Below are 13,131 nucleotides of genomic sequence, written 5' to 3'. Positions count from 1 at the left end.
TCTTTTTTTGGTGCTGGGACTGAATGCAGGACATCTTGCATGTTATGCACATGCTGTATCACTGAGCATCACTACCACCCCTGAAATCAAAATCTTTATTCATAGTTCAGAGGTAGAATTCTCCAGGGATCACAATTGATAAAGTTATGGATCTTGGTCATGTGAACTAGTCAGTGCTTAAAAGCCTCCTTCAAGGTTGATAAACTTTAATATTTTATCAGCAATGATATTGATCAATTCCACAAATATAAATTCCAATGCCCGGTATCAATACTTACAGTTCTCTTAGAAAGTACAGGAGGATAAAACAATCCCAGTTTTATGAATCTACATACATTTAAATGAAAATACTTGAAAACATCTTTAGATTAAAAAAAAAAGTGTGATACATTAAAGACAGAGGATGAGAGCCAGGTCTTAAGGAGTCATATGAGTGCAATCAAAGGAAAATAAAAAACTGATGTAGAGACCAAAATAGCATTGAAATACCCACTGACCACAGACCTTTGATCTTTAAACTGTGAGTCTCTTTTAATGCCTCCCCATGAGTTTGCCACTGAATATGAACTTGGGTTCAGTAGGCTACTCAGGTGGAAAAACCCAATTTGGAGTTGAAACTACTGATCTGAATCTCTGCTGAGAAATCAAGACTGCAAATAAAGACATGGGAATTACCCACACAGAGATGATAATGGAAATTTGGGAATGACTGGCATAAAAAATAAGTGGTTACATTGAAAAACAGCAGTGATGATCGATTCTAAAGATTTCCAGTATTTCCCAGCAGGTGTTTTAAAAGCACAGCTCACAGTAAACTCAGCGGCTGGGGCAAAAGGATCAAGAGTTCAAAGCCAACTTCAGCAACAGCAAGGTGCTAAAATACAAAATAGAGCTGGGGATGTGGCTTAGTGGTCAAGTGCCCCTAAATTCAATTCCCAGCACCCCTTAAATCTACCCCCCCCAAAGAAAAGGTTCACAGGATGAATCCTAGATATCCTAAATCAGTAATTTAAAACTGAAAAAAAATGTACTTGAAAAATACAAATTGGAAAGCAAACTCTCTCTCTCTCACCAAATATATACATATATATAGTTATAGTTTGTGAAGTGTCCCCCAAGAGCTTACATGTGAGACAATGTAAGAAGGTTCAGAAGAGAAATGATTGGATTTTGAGAGTCTTACTCTAACCAGGGAATTAATTCCTGATGGGATTAAGTGAGTGGTAACTGGAGGGAGGTAGGGTGTGGTTGGAGGAAGTGGGAATTGGGACATGGTTTTGGGATATAAATATATATATACTTGGGATACATATATACAAATATATATATTTGTATCTGGCTTCTCTGCTTCCTGATCACCATGATGTAAGCTGCTTCTCTCTACCGCCCTCTCCTGCCATGATGTGCAGCCTCACCTTGAACCCTGAAGAACCAAGCCAGCCTTCTATGGACTAAGACCTCTGGAACCATGAACCCTCAAATAAACTTTCATCCTCTATAATTATGCTGGTTGGGTCATTTAGTCACAGCAGCCAAATAGCTGACTAAAACATATATGTAATAAAAATATATTTCTGTGCTCTGTCTTGTGCATGAGAGTCATAGGAAACGTAAATAAGGGGTCCTTTTGCATTTATACTCTTATTGATTAATCCATTAACTTGTGCCATAGAGGAAGAATTGCTGATTCCTGTATTTTCATCATTCTGTTTTACCAGGTATAGATGACTGAAGTCTCCACAACAACTCTAGGGAATTAACACCTTCTCACATAGTTTGTGAACAAATATCTTAACATGAAAACTTGCTTGTTATCAACTAGCCCTACAGAGCAACAAATCATTCAATAATACAAAAGAATGTCACTAAGAAATGGGAATCTTTTAATCCATGGAGAATGTTTTGATTACACTGAATAGTGGTACTTTATGTTTCTGTTAACAGCTGTTTTGGATTTTTGTTTTCTTCTGGATGTAGGAGGACATTTGATTGAGAGATTCCATTTTCTTTATCCTTAACATGCTTTGTTATTAAACCTTCTTGTTAGAAGTTGCTAAAGTCAGCTATCTGCTCAGGTATTCTAAAGCTGGAAGTACTCACATCCTCTAAATTATAAATGGTGTCTCAAGACTCACTTGGGTTTTCTTTAAGACACTGCTGAAGTGTCTTAAAGAAAAGTGTATTCCAGGTGTGTGTGCTCTTCCTGCTCCTACACACTAAATTAATGACCTAACCTCTGCAATAATCACAGATTCTGAAGGATTGTGCAGTTAACTAGACTAAATGAAGCACCACGTGTCAAACTCCGAGAACTGGTTCCCATTCATAAATGCATTGAAAGTTATATTTTGGTATTAAAAGTCCTAGTAATATGCTCCTGGTATCTCCTTTGCCCTAAGAAATTTTCAAGATACAGTGATTAGTACCTTTGAGAAATAATATCTTGTTTTATTTGTAACCCTCTCACAAAACACAGGCTTATTCTCAGAGTTCTAATGATTATAAGAAGAGAGATATCCCTAAATATGATTGTATGTTGTTTTATTAAAAGACACGAGATTAAAAATCTAATAGCTCTGAACAGGAAAGTTACTATGTAGATGAAGCATTTCCAAAGCAAAAGGTTGAGAAGACTAGGTATGTAGACAGTTACATGCTGGGCAGGTGATAGCAGTTATCTTGGTACTGATGAATCTATTTGGGATTACTCAATTCTAACAGTTTACTCTGGTGTTTGGTTTTTATTTTTCTCCTTTTGAAACAGAGAAAAAACATCATAAAGGCACATCATGATATAAAAATTTATGTTGGTAATTTTGCCAACCCACTATTCAGAAATTGAAAAACAAGGAGAAAAGTATTTTTCAAAATGTATTCTCAGCAAATGTGTATTGAGTTCTTATTCTGTGCTCAATACTATTCTAGATGCTGTATGTCCTTCAGAACAGGACAGACATTGTCCTTATTTTTATGACATTTACCTTCTGGAGAAAGATAGGCATGAAAAAAAAACTAGTAAAATATGGGAACTTTTAGGTCAAGAGATACCCAGGGCCTGAAGGAAGCTCGTGATGGGGTTGAAGTGCACAAGCCACCTGCCCAGGTGATATAGTGTGTATTGGGGAGCGGTATGAGGCAGGTGGAAAACATGTTCTAAGTTGTGAAGTTCAAGAAAAACTGTAGTGTTCCAGAGGGTGATGGAAGTTCAGAATGTCTGGCAACAGGGTCCTGGTGTTGGAAGCACTGGAGGTGGTTTTGAGATGAGTAAAATACTCATAAGTGTTGAGAAAGGATGAGAGAGAGAGAGAGAGAGAGAGGCCCCAGGTGAAGTTCATTCAGGCACCAGAGAGTTGAGCTCTTGGATGTGTTCAAAGTTACTTTCTGTGATCTGATGAAGATACTTGAGTGGGGCACATGGAGATGTGAGGAGATCAGCTAAAGTGGATGAGGTGAGATTATGAGTGGTTTAGGCTAAGCAGGCGTTCATGAAATGGATAAGTAGTACATCCCTCTACATGCCTGGAAAACTTATGAATTCCTGGAGTCCTCATTGTGTATTTCCAGAACATGAATGCCTTCTTGAATTCTTCCTTTCACCACAGGCTCATGAACTCTGAAAGTTCTTTCAGCATGATGAGTAACAAAAATTATTATGACTTCTGTTTTGCTTTAACACTAATTCCCCATCCTGTAATTTGAAGGTGTGTTTTTGGATTTGTGGATAAAGTTGGTAAAACAGTTTCTTTTTTCTTGTTTGTTGGTTGTTTGACTTCTTGTCAAGTCTTTCATAGGTAGCCTCCCAAATTTTTTGAATATGCAGGTAGAAAGTAACCTTCATATTCATATTTGAGTACTCAGCCATAAATGAAGTAGGAATATTCTCACTTTAATTTCTTACTGCTAACATAGTTGGTTTGCTCTACTTTCTATAGTCTCATGAGCAAGACCTTCATTTAAGCATGTCTGACTGGATATAAAAAGTGTAAATGAAGTAGATTGTACTTCCTGACTATGCTCCACAATATCTCACATCCCATATGGTCTCTGGAACATTACCACTCTACCAGCCAGATGTGGTACCTAATTACACTCTCCTTGAATCTGGCAGAGCTTGTGATTTATTTGTAAACTATTGAATTTAGCAGAAGTGATGCAACATGACTTTTAAGACCTGGTCATTAAAAACAATACCATTTCTGGCTTGTTAGATGGAAACTTACCTTTAGAGTGTTCGCCATGATAAGGGATTATGTTGATTATGAGGAAATTCGGGCCTCAAGGAGAGACTATGTGAGGTTCTGGGCAACGAGAACCACAGCTGTGGTCCCAGCAAACAGCCAGTGTCAACTGCCAGATGCCTTTAAATAACTCCAGATTGTTTGATTCAAGTCATCCCATGACCTTTACTTGTCTCTAGTAGAGGCTTCAGACAACGAGGGGCAGATCCAAATTTTCCTCACTATGTCCTCTATCCATTGTAGACCCACAGCATACTTGAACTTAACTCTTTACAAAGTCATTATTTTAAAGTGGTTTGTTATGCAGCAGTAGTAACTGTAGCAGTTAATGTGATTCTCAAATACTATAATTGTGGACGAGAATTATATGCACCAATATTTAAATAAAAAAACACTATCTTAGGGCAACAAAGACAAATAAGAATAAATATAAAAAAAAGAAAAATGTTCAGGAATGTCAAGTGCATTTGTTTTCACAGTTATGCTCCTGGGTCAAGATGAGATTAGAAATTTAGGATAAAGAGAGATTATTGGCACTCATTAAATTTATTTGAATTTAGCCTTTACAAAGAAACAGGAAATACTCTAATTCCTAGAATTTCTTCATCAGTTTTCAGGCTGATCTTATTTGTTGTGCTTTCCATCAAAAAGGGAAAAAAAAAATCATCGAACACTAGATGGCCAACAGATACTTTATTTTATAATGCTGCAAAAGATAGATCATAAATAAATTCTGGACTCTGAGAAACTCACTGAATTATTCATAATAAAATGAACTTGTTTACTGTCTCATCTCTTTTTTTATTCCTAGATTGTAGAGGAATATAATTGTGTGTTGTGTTAAGACTTAATCAAAAGGAGGAAAAGTAGTCGGTCACATAATGATAATTTTAATAATCCAAATTGTTTCATGTTCCCCATGGAGTTCTTTAGATTTGGTGTAATATTCAGTGTGCCACCCTTGCATGACACTAAGTCTGTAGCTTCTAGTTACTTAATGCTGTTTACAATCATCAGGCATATGTTTTGTCTCCTTCTTTTTGCATGGAGGTTTACAAGCAGAAGATCAGATCAATCAAACTTATGCATAGTAATTCAGAAGAAATAGATGAGGTTAGGTCCCTTCCTCTTGCAAAGGAATGAAATTCATTTTTGATAAGAAGAGAGAAAGTTGAGAGGTCACATGTGGTTCTTGTCACTCATCTTATTGAGCAATATTATACAATGGTTTAAATAACAAGCAGATTTTATGCAGCATATGTATGTCATCTATGCAAATTTAGTTTATTGGAATCTTTACAAAATCCTGTTAGCCTGATGTAAATATGGTGATAATGAAATATTGCCTACATGGATAATGAAAGAGTATTTTCTCTATAGAACCATGTATTCAAGGGGCCATTTAATAACTATTCCTCATCATAGCACTATAATGCATTGGCGATAGTGTGTGCTGCTTTGCCAAGTCTCTTGATTGTGCCATTTCTCCAATGTGGAAGAATTTTTATTCACAGCCTATGAAAAAATGTTATCATAATTTAAAAAGAAAAATTGATATTTGCCTCATTAAACTATATTGAATTCCAGGGGAGTTGAATGATTTCATATATATAATTCTTTCAAGCAATATTTTGAGAATTGACACCAAGGTAGTAACTTTGAAATAACGTATGGAGGAGCATTTTTTTTGGGGGGGGGGGTACTGGGAATTGAACTCAGGTGCACTCAACCACTGAGCCATTTTTTTGTATTTTATTTAGAGACAGGGTCTCACTGAGTTGCTTAGCACCTCACTTTTGCTGAGGCTAGCTTTGAATTCACGATCCTTCTGCCTCAACCTCCCAAGCCTCTGGGATTACAGGCACGTGCCCCCACACCCAGCTAGAGGAACATTGCGTAGACATAAAAGAGCAGTGTCAATAGAGCTGGCTTGGACTTACGGTTTTCTTGTTGTGGGTGTTTTACTCACCTCCTTGCTGACATTCTTGCTATTAGATCTCCAAATGCTGGAATGTGAGAAAAAATAAGAATAAAAAGTGAACATAGCAAGCACTGCAATGGGTATAAAAATGAATCTGAATTGGTCCCTGACTTGAATCCTACTTTAATTTAGAACAGGAAGTGAGATGGGTGCCAATTACCATAAAATGAGGACCAGAAAAGTGAATGACCTCGGCAACCTTCTTGACTTCTTTCTTGGACTCAGGTCACTTTTGACTGTTTTGCACACAATAGCCAGAGAGATCTTGAGACTCAAAGCAGGTAAGGTTTTACCCTATGGGGACTCTAGTCATAGTCCTGCCTCAGCATTTCTCTCAGGTTTCCCCACAGCAATGCTTTCCTTGGAAGGGGATTTGTGGACCAGAATCACACCGGCCAAGCTACAATGCTCCCCTTTACTTTGCATTAATTGAGTGAGTTTAAAATGAACATAAAGTGCAAAGTCAGGCACAAAAGGCAGAAGATACGGCCTATGTGAAGCATGGACAATTCCACCTCTTTTCAAGTATTGGTGATACAGGTGTAGTGGACTGGAAGTAGGCACTTAAATTTCATTCTTCCTTTGGGTCTAGTGATTGGAGCTCCTTCTAGAAAAGGTTGCTTTCTAAAGAACAGGAAAGGAAACCTCAAGGTCCTGTTTAGCAACCCCATCCAGAAAAGAATGTGCACAGAAATACATGCTAGACTTCAGATAAGCTCTTTGATGAATTATGAAGTCTCAGTATTAAGTGGAAATCGTAACATATAGTCCTTATGTTCTCATAAAATCATTATTCACTTAAAAGGACTTGGTAAGTACCCTCTCATTGCATCTAAAGCAGGTTATCATTAATTTACTGGTAAACTATTATGTGATAAACAATAAAAGTGAATGTTCTGAGCTTGAGGTTCATTCTACTGACATTATAGTTGGTATTCATTTTTCAAAAATAGAGCATGTCTGTTCATTTAGAACAGATGAGAGAGGACAGAATCCTTGAAGACCAAAACAAAATTCACCAAAACTCACTACCGATTTACTGAGAGAATAACTTAATTCAAGCAATTAGGAGATGACATTAATTAGGACCACCATAAAGTGGTTGATGATGGTGGTTATAGATAACTAACACATATTAAGTATTTGTAATGTTTCCTATGCTTTAAAAAACAAATCCCTGAATTCTCAAAACCATCATGTGATATACACATTCATTATGATCCCCATTTTACTGAGGAGGAAAGTAAAAATAAAAATGAAACAAAAAGAAAGAAAATATTAAGTCAACCAAAGCTGTACAAATTTGACAGAGTTAAACTTTAAAGTAGTCTGTCTTTGGATTCCACGAACTCTGAGAATGAGATTTATTCTGGATTATCAAATTTATAATATACTTGTCAAACTTAAATGAAATTCTAATGTATTAATTATATGTTTGGGAGAAAATAATTTACCTATTATTTTGTCATATTCCTCATAGTTTGACCAGAGGATATCTTAGCATGTGACTGGATTTATAGAAAATAGTAATTATCAGGTGGAAGGTGGAGAAAAGATGAGCTGACCTCAGTCATTTCCAGTTCTAATTACCCTGGATGTTTGAACTCTCAGGGAAAGAATCCTTGTGTGAGGTGACTTTGAAGGAATCACTCTTTGGGAACTCATCCTAAAAGACAGTCTCAATCATTCCTGGAGACAGGGACTGAAGCAGTTTGACATATTGCTGGCATGTTCCAAATCCCCATGCCTGTCAAGGTTTTGAAAGACATAAAAGTAGTTTTCAAATATTCAAACCTGGGCCCTGGGGAGACTCTGAGCCTCACAATTTGAAAAGAAATAAATAGTGTCAAGTGTTTACTACTCAAATCTTCCCTGAAAATTGGCATGTCAGATTTGCAGGAGAGGGTAGATCTTCATATTGGTTCCAGTAATAGCAGGGAAAGAGAATTTCAGATGTGCGGCACTAAAATGCCCAGAAAGAGTGAAGGAAACTGCTGTACAGATTGCTTGTCGAAACTAAAAGGTAGCTGGGAAATGCTAAGAAAATAATCTTATTTTTATGAATTTGTCCACTTCCACATTTTTTTACTACAGATGCTTTCAACTCTGAAGTTCCGGGAGATATATTTTTTAAAAGGGTGAAATGGGTAGACAGCGATTCCCAAGAATTCACCAACACAAACACCTCTCTCCTACTTCATTCTTGGAAACATTTTGCACCGCAAATGCTCTAGACCCGACAAAGGCATGTAGATTAAATAAAGTATACATGTATTGCTGTTTCCATTCACATGCTCGGCAATAAATTCTTGTTAGAATGTTTGGGTTTATCCTTATGGTTTTCTTTCTACATTTTAGATACCTATACATGTGCATATACACATATCTAGAATGGGAATTTTGTGAATACCATCTTTTTAAAACTTTACAACTCATTTTAGATATCTTTTCATGTTATTCTTTTCAAAGGTAGAATGGAATTTAATAAAAGTCTACGTGATAATTGATTCAACCAATCATATATGAAAGAGAATTTAGTTTGTACCTAATGTGTTGTTGGTGTTTTTGCTTTTAAGAACAGTGCTACAGAAATCTCACTTTGGGCCATCATTGGGTAACTGGTTCCAGACTTCCTCTCCTACCAAAAACAATGACAAAAGTGGACAGCATATACAAGGTAACTCTGTTGGCAGGTTGAGCAGCAGGCAATGCAAGATGATTATTGACAGATAACCACTATGTGGGTCTTATGCCTGGGAGCACTTCCACCATACTTTGTAGGAGGCTAAATCCTAGCAGATGAAGGAGACCTTGACCTGCTGAACTCAGGAGTTCTAGGTTGCTGAAGCAAGAGGAGTTTGGAGGAAGGGGAAACTAATGGGGGTGCCTATGCCAGGAAGCAGGTTCCAGAAATCTTCCTGGGTTCCCCGAAGGTCACTGGCCATGTGCTGGGGTAACAGCACAAGACAGGATTCCAGGAGGTCTCACAAAGACAGGCTACTTTGTGGTTGAGCTGTGAAATCAGAGATGGTTAAGTAATGGGGGACTGTGAGAGTTCCACCCTAGTTGGTGTGGGCTTTATAACTTAAAATGCATCAGACACGTAATTAAGGACTCCCAGAAATAGACATGCAGAATAAGTGAATAGATAGCAAACTTTAGTAAAAGAATGGAAGCCATGAAACTATGAAAAATGCCAGTGTGAATTTTATCATTCATGATATTTTCTTTCTTTTCCTCAAGTTTTGCATTACTTGCTCTCACGCATGTTAGTTCACTTATTTATGTGGCTTGTAATTATTTCATTTTGCTCTCCTAGCTGTCCAAGTGTGTTATCCTTTGTGGAAACCCCAGGAAGCTTCTGCTATGAAGGTCCCTTTATAAGAATAACTACTTATTTCAATTCAATTGATAGAAATTTCAACAGTTTGAGAGCAGTTTTTGTTGACTTCTCAGTCATGGGCTCACTCACTGCATAGTATGGATTCGTTCCTCACCTTCACATGTGGCATTTGGTTTTGTGTTTTTATTTGCAGTCTAGGAAAATGAAAGCGTGCTATGATTTCAAAGGGAGTGTAATTACAAGAGTACAAGTCTGGGGCAAGGGGAGTGAAGCAGGAAAGAACGGGAAATCAGTGCAAAGATGGGCTGTCGGCCATTACTAAGTGTGACTGATGGCTTCATCCCTGGAATCGGCTCTCTGAGCAGCCTTAGGAATTGCCTATCAGCAGCATGGCTGTGAATTTGTCTGTGGCAGGGTGAGGAAGGGGAGAGTTAGCAAGAGAAGGAATCTGTCCAACTTATCCTGTCTCCCATTGGTTAAAGTACAACCCATGGGACTTGAACTTCCCTGTAATTGAAGATTGCACGTGCATGGGTGCCCAGGATTCTGTAGCAGTCCGTTCTTCCTGCTTAACAAGGAAGCCCCAGGGGACAGCAGGAATGGTGTGGCATGAGAGTTCTCGTGGAGTCAGGAGGTGAGGCTCGGTTGTCTGAGCGGTCAGGAGTTCCCAGGAGAAGAGATGCCTCAATCACCTTGCCCCTTAAGAATCTCTGAGGTCATGGGTTCTCAACCTAAGGAATCCAACTAATCCTAAGGCTGGTGTAATCAAAAGGCAGGTATTTGAGTCTGGGGGTTACATAAAGCAATTCTGGTCTATTCTGCTCTTCTTTTTCCTTTCTTTTTCCCTTGATTGATGATCCTCCTCAGTATATATATATATATATATATATATATATATATATATATATATATATATATATATATATATATATATACATTGGTGGTAGTACATACATATTTTCTTCTTTTAAATTAATATGTATTAATTGTACACATTTATAGAGTTCATGGTGAAATTTCTGTATGTGCATACAGCCTGCTTTGACCACATCCAACCACCCTGCTTCCACCCTTCCCATGCCCCACAACCTTCCCAATCCCTAGTAATAATGACTGTACTTTCAGTTCAACTGTTTTTAGTTTTCATGCATGAAATAGAACACGTAGCACTTGTCTTTCTGGTTCTGGCTTATTTCATTTAACATAATGCCTTCTACTTCCAGCCATTTTGCTACAAATGACAGGATTTCATCCTTCTTTGTGACCGAATAGTACTCCATTGTGTATATGCCCCACATTTTATTTATGCTTTCTTCTATTGATGGACACCACATCTGATTTCATATCTTAGTTGTTCCAAATAGTGCTGCATTAAATATGGGCACACAGGTATCGTTTTGGTATGTTTACCTCATTTTCCTTGGATAAATACAAAGGAGTGGGATAGTTAGATCATCTGGTAGTTGCATGTTTAATTATTTAGTTTTTTGAGTAAAACTTCCCTACTGTCTTTTATAATATCTACCCTAATTTACATTCCCACCAACAGTATATAAGAATTCCTTTTTCTCCACGTTCTTGATTCATGGTACTTTTTTCCCCCTAATATCCATTCAACTGGGGTAGGATGGTATATGATAGTAATTTTGGTTTGCACATCCCTGAAAGCTAATGATGTTGAGTATGTTAAAACATATTTATTGACCATTTGTATTTTTTTCTCTGGAGAAGTGCCTATTCAGATTATTTACCCATTTTTAAAATTGGATTCTTTTTTTTATTATTAAGACTTTTGAACCTGGATATTAATACTTGGTCAGGTGAAAAGTTGGCAAACATTTCCAATCTGTAGGTTGTCAATTCAATCTGTTCATTGTTTCTTTGGATGCTAGTTTGCTTTTGTTTATTTTTGCTTTGATTTCCTGTGCTTTTGGAGTCCTATCCAGAAAATCATTGCCTGTACCAATGTCTTGAGTGTTTCCCTTATATATTCATCTGTAGTTTCATTTTCAGGTCTTACATTTTTGTCTTTGATCCACTTTGAGTTGACTTTTGTACAGGGGAGAGGCCTCACGCTTCAGTCTTGTGCATGTGGCTATCTAGCTTTCCCAGCACCATTTGCTGAAGATGCTGTCTTTTCTTCAGTGTGTGTCTCGGAATTTTGTCAAGAATCACTTGGCTATAGAGAGGTGGATTTACTTCTATGATCTCTCTTTTGTTCCACTGATCTCCATGTCTGTATTTATGTCAGTACCATGCTGTTTTGGTGACTGATTCTGTAGTATGTCTTGAAATCAGTTATTGGGATGCTTCTAGCTTTTTAAATTTGTGCTCAAGATTTCTTTTGCTCTTCAGGGTGATTGTGCCTGCATGTGAATTTTAGGATTTTGTTTCTAGTTCTGTGAAGAACACATTTATAATTATTTTATTTTCCCATAGGTGGTATCAGTTTTATGTGCCAGGTTTTATGCTTAATATCTAAAATCTAGATTTTCTGCTCCATCTCATGCAGAGAAATATGTAGCTTTCTGTTGTGCTCCATGTGAGAGAGGGTCACCTACCTACCTACCTCCCTTCCTTCCTTCCTTCCTTCCTTCCTTCCTTCCTTCCTTCCTTCCTTCCTTCCTTCCTTCTCTCTTCATTTTATCTATCATATATCCATCTATCCATCTGTCTTCCCTACCTCACAGGGAATGATCAAATAAGAAATATACAATGAGAAATGTGTGAAAATTTAAAAAAATATGGACTATTATGTACATTTTGTTATTATGTTGACTCTTATTAAAGCATGAAGTTTCAAAGGGGCAAATCAATAGATTCTAATATTCCACAGTTCCAGTGACAATGCCCTAGTTCATAATTTTAGACATTATCTTATCCAATCGCTACAGATAAAAAAAATTTCAGCTCTAACAGTAATGCCAGTTTTAAGGTTATCTGAAAGAAAATACAGATATAATCTGGGCAATAATATTTATTTACATGCATCTTGTCTTGCTTTCTGTATTTGAAAGCTTTGCTGTTTTCTTCATGTGGATCTCCTTGCAGAGACATCTGCCTGCTGTTTTGTGTCAGGCCTGGAAGGCTTCTACAGCTTCCTAAGTCTTGTTGTCTGCAACACTGTGGGCTGAAAACGTTTGATTCCCCCCTCTCATTAGCATAGACAAACACACTTTGTAAGTTTTCAAAGTGTGAATCAGCTAAATTAATGTTAAAATATTTCAAATAATATTCCTGATATGGAAAATATGAAAATTTCATAATTATTTCTGTTGGCTTCTCATGTTAATGCAGAGAGTGTGGCGAAGAGATAGCTAGAAAAGACAGGAGGGTTAACTTGTCATAAAGTGGAGGCTAAAACACAAAGTAGGAGTAGATTAATTAACTCTCAAATAAGAACAACAAAGTGATTTTCTCTTTTAAGTTTTTGCTCCTGGCTCTCATACCAGAGTTGGTTCTGTAGTCACTGTCGTTCATCAGAGTTCTTTGTGTATTTTTCTTCTTATTTATCCACATTGATGCCTTTGCAAAGTAGATCCAGGGAGAAGGTCCTCTGTTAGTAGTCT

The sequence above is a fragment of the Sciurus vulgaris genome (genome assembly GCF_902686455.1).
Source record: "Sciurus vulgaris genome assembly, chromosome: 11".
Lineage (NCBI taxonomy): Eukaryota > Metazoa > Chordata > Mammalia > Rodentia > Sciuridae > Sciurus > Sciurus vulgaris.
This window is presented reverse-complemented; position numbering follows the sequence as displayed.